General features: G+C 35.8%; 2 long non-coding RNA genes across 9 annotated transcripts; one reads left to right on the top strand and one right to left on the bottom strand.

Moving 5' to 3' along the window:
- The first annotated feature begins 482 nt into the window (after positions 1–482).
- Positions 483–6,515, top strand: LOC110119432. Of its 5 annotated transcripts, none has more exons than XR_002307909.2 (5): positions 483–618; positions 1,095–1,530; positions 2,114–3,081; positions 3,169–4,538; positions 6,142–6,515. It is a non-coding gene; the product is annotated as an uncharacterized LOC110119432 (long non-coding RNA). The 5 variants fall into 5 exon arrangements; XR_007224609.1 differs by having other exon boundaries at positions 1,095–3,081; positions 3,169–3,884; positions 4,353–4,538; XR_007224610.1 differs by having other exon boundaries at positions 1,095–3,081; positions 3,175–4,538.
- LOC125385402 lies at positions 6,408–12,516 on the bottom strand. 4 transcript variants are annotated; one of them, XR_007224619.1, is made up of 7 exons: positions 11,756–12,511; positions 10,946–11,328; positions 10,864–10,875; positions 10,235–10,486; positions 10,008–10,061; positions 7,473–9,507; positions 6,408–7,409 (listed from the first exon to the last, which is right to left on the bottom strand). It is a non-coding gene; the product is annotated as an uncharacterized LOC125385402 (long non-coding RNA). The 4 variants fall into 4 exon arrangements; XR_007224617.1 differs by having other exon boundaries at positions 10,868–10,875; XR_007224618.1 differs by having other exon boundaries at positions 10,864–11,328; positions 11,756–12,512.
- Between the last annotated feature and the right edge of the window lie 713 nt (positions 12,517–13,229).

Below are 13,229 nucleotides of genomic sequence, written 5' to 3'. Positions count from 1 at the left end.
AGCATTTTTCTTGCATTCATTGTACACTTCGCTGGTTGCTATTATTGGTAAAAAATATAAAAATGTATAATTAATTATTTACAATAAAAAACATTTCAAAACAAATGACAAAAATTTCAATTAAATTTATAAACAATAAGACTCCTAGCAAACTATCAAAAATATTAATCGAATTTTAATTTTCCTTCATAATTTTTAAACAATATGAAAAAAAAGCAGTAAAAAATAATGTTTAGTTATTTCACATAAAAATGATGAAAAAATTCCAATTGATTGAATTCGTATAGTGGGACAAATTAGAATTAATCTACATTCTCATTAAATTACATATTTCCACAAACACAAACTCTATCTTTAAGATTATAGAGTTATATAGTGTATAAACTAGGCCGAGATTGCGCAACTATACACATAAGTGACTCGTAGCAACTGTATGTGCTTGAAGGAGAACGCATTCTCGCGTAGATGCTTCTTTTTACGGAATCCTCCTCGGACGCGTAACACGGGCCATAATGCCATGTTATGGAACTTTGCCATTGTATTGTTTCCATGGATCTATTTGCGATACACGAGTGTTTCTTTCAGCACATTCACCTATGACCCCACTCATCGAGTTTGGTATGAAAGCTAACCTTAAATCTTGACATCAGTCCTATTTTCAGTAGTACATAAAATTTGTTCGAATTTTCAATGACTTTGAGTTTTCAAGTTGATTTGTTTCATTACAGATAACATTCTTTAATAGTGATAATAAAAAAAAAAAATGTCTATGTTTTAAAATAATAGGCATACAATAATTTTGTGTATATGAATAGACTGTATGAAAACAGAAGCTATTAATTATTATTCACACGTTTCTAATGATCTATTTGAACTTTTTAAAATAAAAATAACATTGTTTAATAATAAAAAGATAAGAATGTAATAGGTACAAACGAACATAATAATTCTTTCTATTCATAGATAGAAATTATGATATTATTATTATTTTTCAAACATATATTTATTATTAATTAAGATTCTCTACTATCTTTTGATAAATTCCACTAAATCCAAAACTCTCCACTAATGTTTTATTTATACCCTTCACCTAGGTAAACCTAAACGACCACCTGTACATACAAGATTTCCATTTTGCTTATCTCCTAACCTAAACCCACCAAAAAAGGCACCTCGAGTACATGCGAGGCGTGCAAGGTGTTCGTGCGCCGTGGAATGTAGGAAAGAATGGCCATGGAAGGAATGGCAGACCCACTGGCCATAATATTGAGCTACGCACACGCAACTGCTTGCCATTCCATATACTCTTAGCGCCTTCGTCGATGTTTTAATGACGACACTGTCATGGAAACGTATTCTGCAGGCAGAATCATGGAGCCCTTCTGCCCTTTCTTCGTGGTAGACCGCGGAGGCATTCCTTACAGCCACCCGTAACATGTTATCACGTCAACTTATGTAATATTAAAAAGTTGACTATGTTTGATACTAAAAGATTCTTAACTTCGAATATGTTGAACTCATTGAAATAAGGTGAAACCATTATAATTTACATTTAACAAACGAATAACGTCTCTATCTTGCAAAAAAAAAGATGAAAGCTTTAATATTCTTTGTACGGTTTAAATTGTCACACTTTGTTACTACTACATTGTTACACTGTGCAGTATTATACTTAATACTGCTTTAACACTGTTCAATGCGTTTCCTGACCCCTTGAAGTTAACTATGTATGTATACAGAATGTTGGTGAGACGACGGGAATCTTTTCACCCGGCTCTCACCCGGAAACCTCAACAGCGTTAAACGTAGCAGTATTAAATATTGGATTGCCAGATAAATCTTAAACCTTTTAGAGGTTACATTTTTGCTCAGAAACAAGAAAAATTCTGTATGGATGGCATAATGGAATTATTCAATAGGTGGCAGAATATTATTGAATAAAGTAATGCATATTTGATTTAATTATATTATTACAAAGTGTTTAAATGAAGTATAATTCATACTAGAAAAGCTTCAAGACTTGTCTGATAATCCAATATAATACTGCACAGTGTAACAATGTTAAGTGTAAGAAAGATGAAGATTATATTGAGGACTGGATACATTATTTCAGGTAAAACTCGGCAAAGTTTCTGTTATCCAGAACGAATCTTGACCGCTCCTTGTGCGTTTCGTCTCATTTAAATCACGGGACTGAATGAAATCTCGTTTTCCCGTTACATGGAATCTGATTCATGCGCGAATCACGCCGATCGGTGTGGAAAGAGAACGCATTCTTCTCTAGCCGCCTCTATCCACCGTATCTTCAGCCATTCTGGATGCTGAACACTTTGTATATACGTCCAAATAACATTCCAAATAGAGAGAATCAACGAGCAAACATCGGTGTCGCGAAACGAAAGAACCCTCTTATCCGGCTACGGGAAACGCGAATGCAAAGAATTCAGTATTCAATCGCGCCTCCGGTACTCGTGTTGCACCTATTATTGAGTACACGGGCTTTTGTAAGAAAATTCTTACGAGATCCAAATGAGTGATCGTTGGATATGCGAAGTTATATAGCGTCACGCGTATCGGACTTTTTGCGGTGAGGTGGTGACAGTCTGAGCTGGAATTAATAACAAAAAAATTCATCTATAAAATTAGTTTACTAGGCTTATAAAATTGAAGGAATTTTATAGCGTTGATCCTTGACGACCTTGATTCATTAATTTAATTCATAAATGGTGAAACCATTAGCAAGAAATTACTACCCTGTGGAACATTAAAACAGTTTATATTAATAAGTGATTATTGAACTGGAAAACATAAAAATATCCTATATAGATTAATTTTTAAGTTAGAATAATATGAAATTAGTCTATGCTATATAGGAGATTTAGTAGTTGGTGAGACCATAGATTTAACAGTATGAATAGAAAGAGAAAATATTGAAGAATGCAGTGTAGCTCATAATGCACCAACAGTAGAGAGAACTAAAAAAGGTGGCTAAAAGAACATAAAGAATATAGAAAGTCACTAAAATAATGGTAAAATCCTGCAAGATCACAAATAAAAAGAAGCCTAACTGTACATGATAAGGTAATGAGAAATATAATATCAATATCTAATAACAAAATGTTACAATCATAATCTTAAAAGAAAGAAGCTAACCTATTTCTGTGCCAGGAACAGAAACCAAGACAGACCAAAAGATCGAAGAAGAGAAACGACGGTACTGTTCGTTGCGCGAAGATGCATCGAAAATTTCACCTGACCAGCAATGGTCAATTTCACGGATAGCAAGAGCGTACCAGAGACTGAATTGCGCGAGTTAATCATACGCGACGCAAGTAGGCCGACCTGGGCAAAAACAAACGATATGCGCACGCGGCGCGGCCGCGTGCGATACATATAATTGGCCAGCGTATTGCTAGCGGCTCGTGAAGTATTCCAGCAAATCCGACATACATTCCAGCGCGGATCCCGGCTACTTACGTTCCGCCTCGCTGTGGAATGCAGTCACCTTGTGGCAGGTGTACGGTGTACCGAACGTCCTCAAACATTTCAACCTCCTACTTTCCCCCATTTGAATTCAAATGCGTCTTCGTTGCGGCAAGTGGCAGCAACGGGATCTGGTTGAACCAGTCGTTTTGGGATTGGTCTTCCTTCGTTATATCATTGAAGCACTGAAACATTGATTATTGTTTGATATCTGATTTTTAGAGGTTTTTGATATTAAAAGAAATAAGTGATTAGATATTCATCCTTAATTAATGAACTGTGCATAGTTATGCAAGTTCATATCTTTATGAATGCACCCATATAAAAGAATACGGCATAAACAGAGAGAGATTGACACATTATATAGCTTTCAATGAAAGACTACTACGACGAATAGTGGGGTTAGTGGCCTTGAACGGTCAAATATTTTTCACTGCCTATTCACACTTAACTCCACACTTCTCCTGTATAACACGATACAATCCCCTACATCATAACAACATAAACTAAATTACAATAATAAACTACAATATAACAACAACAAAACTACATTACAATACTAATAATAAACCTATAAGAATACATATATCTAATTTCACGGTTCATTTTCTTTTATTTCATCAGTCAGAATCAGCTTGCTTTTTCACAATCTTATATGATGACACCTTTTGCATCCTGATGATGAATGCTTATCTGTATACTATTACCATAAATTATAATCGTCCAATGTAGCACAGAAGTATTACAGTAATCGTCCTAAATGTACCTCAAATGAATATTTCAACTTGCATAGAAGCAATTTGGATAAGCAACCAATGATCTATTGAAGAAAATAAATGAAAAAAACCAATGGAATGGAATAATTTTAGGTTAGATATACACGAATACGAATCGAACTAACGGGTCCATGGAGCTCGTTTACGCGACCTCTGGGCGGTCATCTCGTGGTTAAATGCGCGAGAGGCTTTCTCCGTGGATTGGAATGCGGCCTCTCCCTCTGACCGGCTCTCTGACTTGCTTCGAGGATAGCCATGGAGGTGTACGTCGGCTTCCAGGTTCGCTCTTTACTGATTCTAGTTTCCCCATGGCTACATGCCGGAAAATCGGATACCGGTTACTTCTTTCTCGAAATATAGTTGGTAAAGTTCATATTTCTAACCTATCAACAGTTCAATGTAAACAGACCTTACGCCGCACGTGTGTTGGATTTTGTACAATTTTCTGGATAACAAGTGTCTGACTAAAGGACTGAAAGTCTGAGAAAGTGTTTGATGATGAAGTTTTTTTCTATTGATTAAAAATTATTTAATTCTTGCACTCATTCTATTTATTATTCTTAATTCTATCCCGAAATGATAAGTGTTTGGAAATTTTGAAATTGAAATTCCGAAGAAGCTTCTGATTAAATTTAACGTTCAATGGACTAAAAATTATCTACTTCCAACTTTCATGTTTGTTTAGAGATGATGAAATATTAGAAAATCTAAAAAGAAATGAATTTTATAATTCACTGAGCATTTGTTATGAGCTGTGGTCTATCAGAAGTAAAGTAGTTTTTTATAATTGAAATCAGGGACTGTGTAGAAATATGTGCAACTGATACTCCAATAATCTTAGATTGCAAAATGTTACCTCGCTGGTGACTCAGTAATTAAGCATTTCCAGAGCGATAACTAGCGAAAAATTATCCACGCGTAGAGCGTTTCGATTAGAGATCAACTACATACTGCGACATGATATCGTACACACATGCGGACAAATAATTTGGTCGGTAATTTAATTAGATACTGAACAAAAAGAGTTGTTATGTATCTCTTATTATTTGACTCCTAGATTCTTGAATCCTGATATCTTTGAAATATTTCACTCTAGGATTATATACTTTGAATTTCTTCGATTTTTGATTTTTTGAGCTTTTGGATCTTTAGACTATTTATTTCTTTTTCCCCTTTAAACCTGGAATTAGGGTACCTACACTTTCGAATATTTCGAATTTTAGACTATTTATTCTAGTTCTTAGAATTTTCTCAAATTCCGATTTCCTAGAAAGAATTTATAACTCCTCAAAACGTCGATACCATTTGGTAACAAACTTTTACCAGGCATAGAGCGCAAGACCTGTTTGCCAGTCTGTACGCAGCCTAAGGCGCGAATGAACACCACTCGATCAAGCTGTAGACCGCCGCGTGCCTGAACAGCTCGCTTTCCATTCCGATAGAGAGGTTTTGCTCTTGCTGTTACAAGTTAAAATGTACAGGCTCTGGTATAAACAGCAGATCTAATTTGCGCTTGACGGGCACGTTTACTACGCGAGTAAGCGAAGTTGAATGAAATTTAGTTTTCGTTCGAAGGATACTTCTGCCGATGGATCGACGATATCAGAATACTGATTTGCCTCGAAGGCTGAATTGCATAAATTTTTCGCGATCAGAAACGCAAACTCGTTGAGCAAGTAGAGTTTCGCGGCTGATCGTTGCCTTCTTTTACTTCATCGGCCGAACTCACGTTGCTTTTCCATAATCGTCGTAAGCGTCTTGTGTCTTCTGCATCCTAATGGCGAATGGATATATTATTTTTAATAATACAATCTTGTTATCAGAGATAGATGATAGTTTTGAAAAATATTTTAATATCATTTTTGTTAATATCATGTTGTAGAATCGGATAAAAGGATTTGGACGGTCTGTGAGATGAGTTGGTAACCTTGGTGACAACAAGTACGACTTCCAAATTTGAGCATGCGACATATAGGTCAAGGTCATTACAGAGATTATATTCATACCGATGTGAACTAGAAGATTTATCTAGATATTCCAATTTGTACGCGAGATTATAGACCATGTTATCATTTAGATAATAATCAATTAATAAAAACGTTGAATAGCCAAAAATTAATCAGGCATAATAGCACAGAAAAATATTCATAACTGTACAAATATGTTCTATTCTCTTCTATCTAAGATTATTTACAAACATGTAATGTAAACACAATAATACTATCAAAATATTCCCAATATAATGCTACATTACGATATCTGTCCATTTACTTAATCCTTCCCCAGATCCATCCTTACATAAAATGAGCGATTAAAAACTCGAACTCATTTTTAGTTGCCTCAATCATGTCCACAGAATTCGAGACAAATTGGTGACCTGAATGTCATGCAGTCTCCCTGTCAGAGGGAGCCAGAGAGCGCAGGAAGAAACATCAGGCAGCGGCGCCGCGCGCGCCTGAGGTACAGTGCCGCGATGCACCAAGAGAAGGGGTATAGAAGCAGGTATTCAGGCGAACTCGCAGGCAGCCTTAAGAAAGCAGGCAGTCGGTAATATGGCGGGGGGTAAACGTAAGGGGCCGTGCGAGAGCGTAAAGTGAGTTTTCGCTCGCGGCTGCTTTGCAATGCCAGGCAGTTGAGGTGAGTCGAGTCGAACAGAGCCTAGCCAAGCTTCTTGGAGTCAGTCTGGGACGTGGCCCCGTCGCATCCTTCTCGACCGCTGTGGTATCTTTGTGTGTATAGCTACCACCTGTCGAAATTGTACGATCTTATCGTACATCGTCGCAATTGACCGCCCAATATCGAAATGGCTACGTCCTAAAGTCACGTCTTCCAACTATCCAGTGAATCATCGTGGTTCACCGATCGCGCGGACAGACGTTTACTTTTCTTGCGTCTCGGCAATAGCTAGAGTGGAATCACTCATACGATCTTGTTGTTTCTTTCCTTGAACGACGATGACGCCGCCTCAGAGATGCGTCGTCTGAGATTTACGGACTTCTTGGTGCAGTGATTTTGTGTGTGCGTGACCGAAGCATCAGCTGGAAATTTCCCGGACAATTCAACAGGTAGGGAGATTGTATTGTCGGATCTTTTTTGACGGCTCAGTGAAGCGATTGCGCGATTCGTGTACGGATCTTTCCAATTTTGTCTCTGAAATATTATTTCGTCAACTATTATGTTATACATATAAAGTTATATTGATAGTTTACAAACCTGAGATTAGCCAGTAGGTTATTGATGTGATCGTTAAAAGAAATCGAAAGTGTGTGCATGCTTGTGGAGAATTAGGTGAAAATTAAATTGGTTCAAAGAGAATAAGTCAATATAATGTTTAGGATAATTTTGAGGGAATTTGATCCAGTAATAACATTTAGCTTGAAGAGCTATCGATAATCATTCAATCAATCCACCGCGAAGGACATTTTGTTTTGTTCTTTTTTTTATCGTCGCGCTCTTCCTGCACCATCCACCACACTGTATTTGTATTCCTCCCTGCGTATTCTACGGTAATATTGTGTGTATGGCGTAACAGCTCATTATACATAGAATGCTAGTGAGAGGAAGTTTAATGGCAGCAACGTCATCGGCGTACCTCGCCTCTTCGTTTTTCTTAATTATGCCTGAAGAAATTGCGCCTCTCTCATCTGCATAATTCTGCATTGTAAGCTCGTTCATTTATCCTCCTACATCCTGATTATGCGCATTCGCTTCGTTCTAACCTGTTTTTGAGGCAGCATTGTCGACATAACCCATTATTATTATCTGTCGTGTTTATGTATTTCTTCACGGATTCTTGGTACTCGATGAAAGTCTTTTCCTTGGTCATTGCATTCCTTTTTCGAAATTCGTCATTCCACCTCATCATATCGTCTCTATCGTGCGACATAATACTGTCGGATCGCGTAATATCTTCCCAGGTGAAAACGCGACTAGACAGTGAGAACGAAACAAAAACTGAATGAGTGTCCGCTGGAACCGTAGCTTGTTTTCTAAGGCACGTCAAGGAGAATGGCGCGATGGTGTACTCTTTATAACTCCGTAGTTTCGCTTACTCCCGCGATCGCGCCACGAATTTTCTTTTCTTGCTCTCTCTCGAGAGATCTCGCATCAATGAGAACGATCAGTCACTGCGACGTACATACTTAGAAACGCTACCATTTTCTCTGGAGTAATCCGAGAAATATTTCTTCTCCTGCTATAGGTTTTGCTATTGTTTTTTTGTTTCGCTTGACCTGTTTTGGCATTCCACGGTTTATCAAAATTTTGTACATATAAGTTTTACAACCATCCATATTTGATTCTTCTTTCAACTATTTCTTTTTTTCTTACTTATGTATAGTTTTGTACGATTGTAAACAGAATTGTGAGTGATTTCTTGGAAGATTAATTTGATGCAATTAAATAGGTATACACTTGCATTCAAGTACAATTTAGTTTTGTAGCTGTCAGAGCATTTATCGCTTGCACGTCACACAATTTTCTCCACTGCTTCCACGGTCTTAAGAAGAGACTAGCGAAACAATATGCAGCCGTGAGATCACGTAGGATCGCAGAATGTAAACACAGGAATTTGAGAAAGTTTAGCTGCGCAAATTGTTGACTACGCAGTTACCTCGCTAGAAAAATATAGTGTTTACAGTTCTTGTTAGCGAAAAATCTACTGTATATGTTTTAGAATTCCGAAACGTTCCAGCTAGCCTCGATAAAAATTCCTCTTTCAATTGCCATATTAATTATCATCCATAATTTATAACATTTTTAATTTATGTTTTCGTTTACTTGGGAATTTGAAACAAAATTTGTTTTAATCTCCTTTATACCAGATTTTTTTATCATGATTACACACCAATTAAGGTATATTCAATATTTTCTCATCAATTCGTAAGTTTTTCCAAAGAGCTAAAAAAAATTTCTCAAGAGCACATGAGATCGATCGACGGCATTTAGATCGCAAACCAGTAAAAGAGAGACTACATCATAGTTAAGGACAACGTCATCGGTGTTCACTGGAATGTCAACTCGTTTTCCACGAGCCGTCCATGGATCGTTTTCCCTACGTATCTGCCTCCTTTCCCTTCATGAGTCTTCTGGCTTCATGATTCTGTTCTTACCTCACCTTCCTGCATTCGATGGCTACACAAGTCAAAACTTTACGCACAAGTGAGCTGTTCATCGGCACCGATTGAGATCACCGTACCATCAACTGGAATGTTAATCAATCCTTCCTTCATCATGACTAAATATGTACCTAAAAAGATTCAATAACTCGATGTATCAATTATCAATTTCACCTTCCAACATAAACATTTAAGTATAATAAGTTGTAATATTTATATATATTACATTAATATTATAAAATGGTTGGTTATAGAGGAACATAGTGATGTAAGTCAGTTCATTGTCTCTTTTATAAAATTCTGCTCTGCTTTTATCAATACAAAGATTCATGTTATATTTGTTTATATTATGAAAACGTATTGCGACAAAGAATAAAATTGTACCTTCGTTAATTCTAGAACTAAATATGGTAGGATAATACTTTATAGAGTCAAGATGTGTAACTAAATGCAAATTCTTTTGAAACATCACCATGATCCTCAGCTCGCCAAATAGCATTCATGTTTACGAAAACACGAATGGAATGCCGAGTCATACAAGTCACCATTAGCATGTTCCAAAGATCCCAAGAACCGTTGGTTTCTCGGAATTAATGATCAACAAATTTCGAAAGCAACCCGTGAGCTCTACCTGTGATGAGATAATTTCTATTTTTGCCAATGTCGGAATTCGTAGACTCCGGATCTGAAACAGAAAATAAAGGTGGGTTCCATTGAACAACGAGACGCGTATACCTTACGCTATTCGCGATTGCATAACGGCCGCGAATCGTTTAAAAACAAATGAAAAATCGCGTTGGAGATCGAGATTCCGCAGAATGTCAGGTTTCCACGAGGCGAGAAAAAAATATCCCATACGCGAGTTTTGCAAGTCGGTTTCCTCCCATTCCTTTTGAACCCTCCTTCCTCTTCCCTTCTCCAATGTCGTATCCTCCCACTAGCAGCGCTCATCTCTGTGAGTGAATTGCACCTTCCAAGTAGGAGCTGCGTACTTCGCCGGTGAGGCCATCCTGAGGCCATTCTGAGGCCACGCTGAGGCTACATTGAGATTCCTCAGAAGGAGATCCGCTCCCGAGTGTTGCAATGTGCGTAGAAACGGTTGTCGTAATCCTTAACGAATATATTGATTTTCATTAGCTTACAGGTGCTCTTAGTTTATCTTTTTATGGTGTTTTTCGTAATACATACTTCTTAGTACATGTTTCAACTATACTTTTTTATCGTAATTTATGAACTCAGATTTAAGACGTACCGAATTTGCGATTTTTTATTTGAGTTTTTGACAAGTAGAATTAGAAAACACTATTTTTAAAGTTCAAAGATTATAATATAAATATATAATAAAAAAATGGGTTATATATTCGAGACATTCTAAATTGAAATTCAATTAAGTACTTAATATGCTTTGATCTCTCATCAATCGACAATGCTTTTGTTAATGATGATTCATCGATGTCTAGTTCGTTTCACTAGAATGATTTACATACTCACTTTGAAACCTAAAAATGGCAGGAAACGCATTAAACAAAATGTTATTGCCCAACATAATTTGGTTATAGCTGCGATTACCATTTATTGCGTCGTTGCTAAAAATTTTCATCATCTGCATACAAATATTTTTATCTTCATTTTATTGTCTTGTTATTATCTTGTTACAAAATTAGTCTAGGGAAATGATATCTCTTTGTGGCTCAATTTTTCGAGAAGGTTATGTCCTCGGCTCGTTAAGTTTCGTACACCTCGCTCGACAGCTCCTTATAATTGTTTCTTCCATTTATCTCGATGCGCAATGTGCACGTGTCCTTCGTCTTTGTCCCTTCGTTTCTCACAACTGGCTATTCGAGTTCACGCTTCCTCCTTTGTTCCTCGAGATTCCTTATATTTCTTTTCCTTATATTCGAAGGAACCTCGAGATACTTCTATATTTATTCCAGGAACTATCACTGCTGTAACTTGAATTAAAAAGATTATTATATAGGATTTCATATTTTATTTTAAATAATTTCAATTATAAAAATCATTATAGGTAATTACACTATTTCCTTGATTATAAATAACCATTATCGACGTCGAAGAAATTTTCTTTTATTACTTTCGACTAATCAATTTTCCCATTAATCTTAGATTCTAATTACCAGTAATGTTAATAAAAATTGTTCATGATCGAAAGTAACCAAAAAGAATTTTTCAACATCGATAATAGTGATTGATACTAATCAAAAACTATACTTTACCAATATTAATTGCCATTAACCAACAATTTCTTTTACCGTTGGTAATATTGAATTAATTTTCAATATCGATAATGATTAACCATACAAAAGTTTTAGTCATATATAATGGTTACGTATTCGTAACCAGACATTTAAAAATTAATACCTTTTGATCATCTAATTTCTTGAAAAATCTCTTTAAAATTTAGTGATCACTGTCCTCAATACAAATAACACTAATTTAAACAATAGTCTAACTCTATTTCATTGAAATTTTTCGTAAAAATTTAAAAACTGTTATTCTTTGTCCCTGGTTTGTTCTGCCTGCAGGAACTTGTGCCGCCATTTTTTATCGTCTGAGCGCGCTCATATCTTCTGTCCTTGTCTATCTTACACGCTTAAGTCCTTTCCCATTAGAGTGAAAGAGATAGAAAGAGAGAAAGATTTTGCGTGCGAATTCACGATTCGTTCTTCCAATCGGGAACCGTTATTCTTTTCTGTAACAATCATGGGTTATTTGCGGTTTTCCACTTAATCACGATGTTTTCGAAAAAAGGAAGCACAAACAGAGAAAATGACACGTTCCATTTGACACGTTGCAATTCGATCTACCGGTTCCTCGTTGATTCTTGTTATTATATCATTTGAGATAGAGGCAAAGGTTAACACATTCCTACGTGATGATGAATGCGCGAAAGATAAATATTCTACCACGGTACTGATCATCAAATCGTCGGAATTTATGTTCCTGGTTTATGATCGTGTAATTTACGACAACAAATTAACTCTCTCGTTGGTTTAGCTTTTTTTCTGAAAAAGCAGTAGTTTCAATATAAAGCATAGTATACAAATCATATCTATCTTTATTTTAGAAAAATAACACTTCCTACTATTCATATTAGAAAAAAAGATTAATATAATAACTGAATTAAAAAATTATAATTTACAAATTTTTATTTAGGAAACGAAAGATTAATAAAATTTAATCTTCTAAAGTTATATTAATTATAAGATTAGCTCAATAAAATTTAACCTTTCGGTGATTGCACGCTTCAGAAAGCTCACATGTATGTTTTTAGTAAGTGGGAATATAATTACCATTTCTTTTAAAAGAAATTACTGATTTTTAATGTAAACTTCCAAAAACTGCTTGTCTCGATCTTCCACTTACCTTTCAAACGAATTAATTACGTAAATCTTGTTATCTACAAGTATCTTCTTAAAAACTATTTACTGAAACCATTAATTAATATGAAATTACCACTTCTAAAAATACACATTTGGACAACAAAAATTTTGATATTGGTACTTTCTGTGATAGTAGTTAATTTACATGGAATGCAGTATCGCGTAGTAATTTATTCGATATTGGCCTATCAAGCTGTCGAGGAACAAGTTTGCACGAGCTTCAAAAACTGGCCTTGACTTCGCATATACTGATATACCCATAAGGGGCTCTAACTTTTAACGTAGCCTAGCGTTATAAAGCTAAACAACCGATGAAAAAAATTACGTTGTTGAAACTTCCGTACTCGTACTTGTTGATAAAAGTGAAATGTTTAACAAAATCGACAAACAAACCAAGAAATTCCTCTCTGTTTTCAGATTATTGGCCTCACCGAGGCGGAAGGAGTTAATCA

Source organism: Bombus terrestris, chromosome 7 (genome assembly GCF_910591885.1).
Source record: "Bombus terrestris chromosome 7, iyBomTerr1.2, whole genome shotgun sequence".
Taxonomy (NCBI): Eukaryota; Metazoa; Arthropoda; class Insecta; order Hymenoptera; family Apidae; genus Bombus; species Bombus terrestris.
Note: the sequence above shows the minus strand (reverse complement) of the source record. Positions and strands in the feature narration are given on the sequence as shown.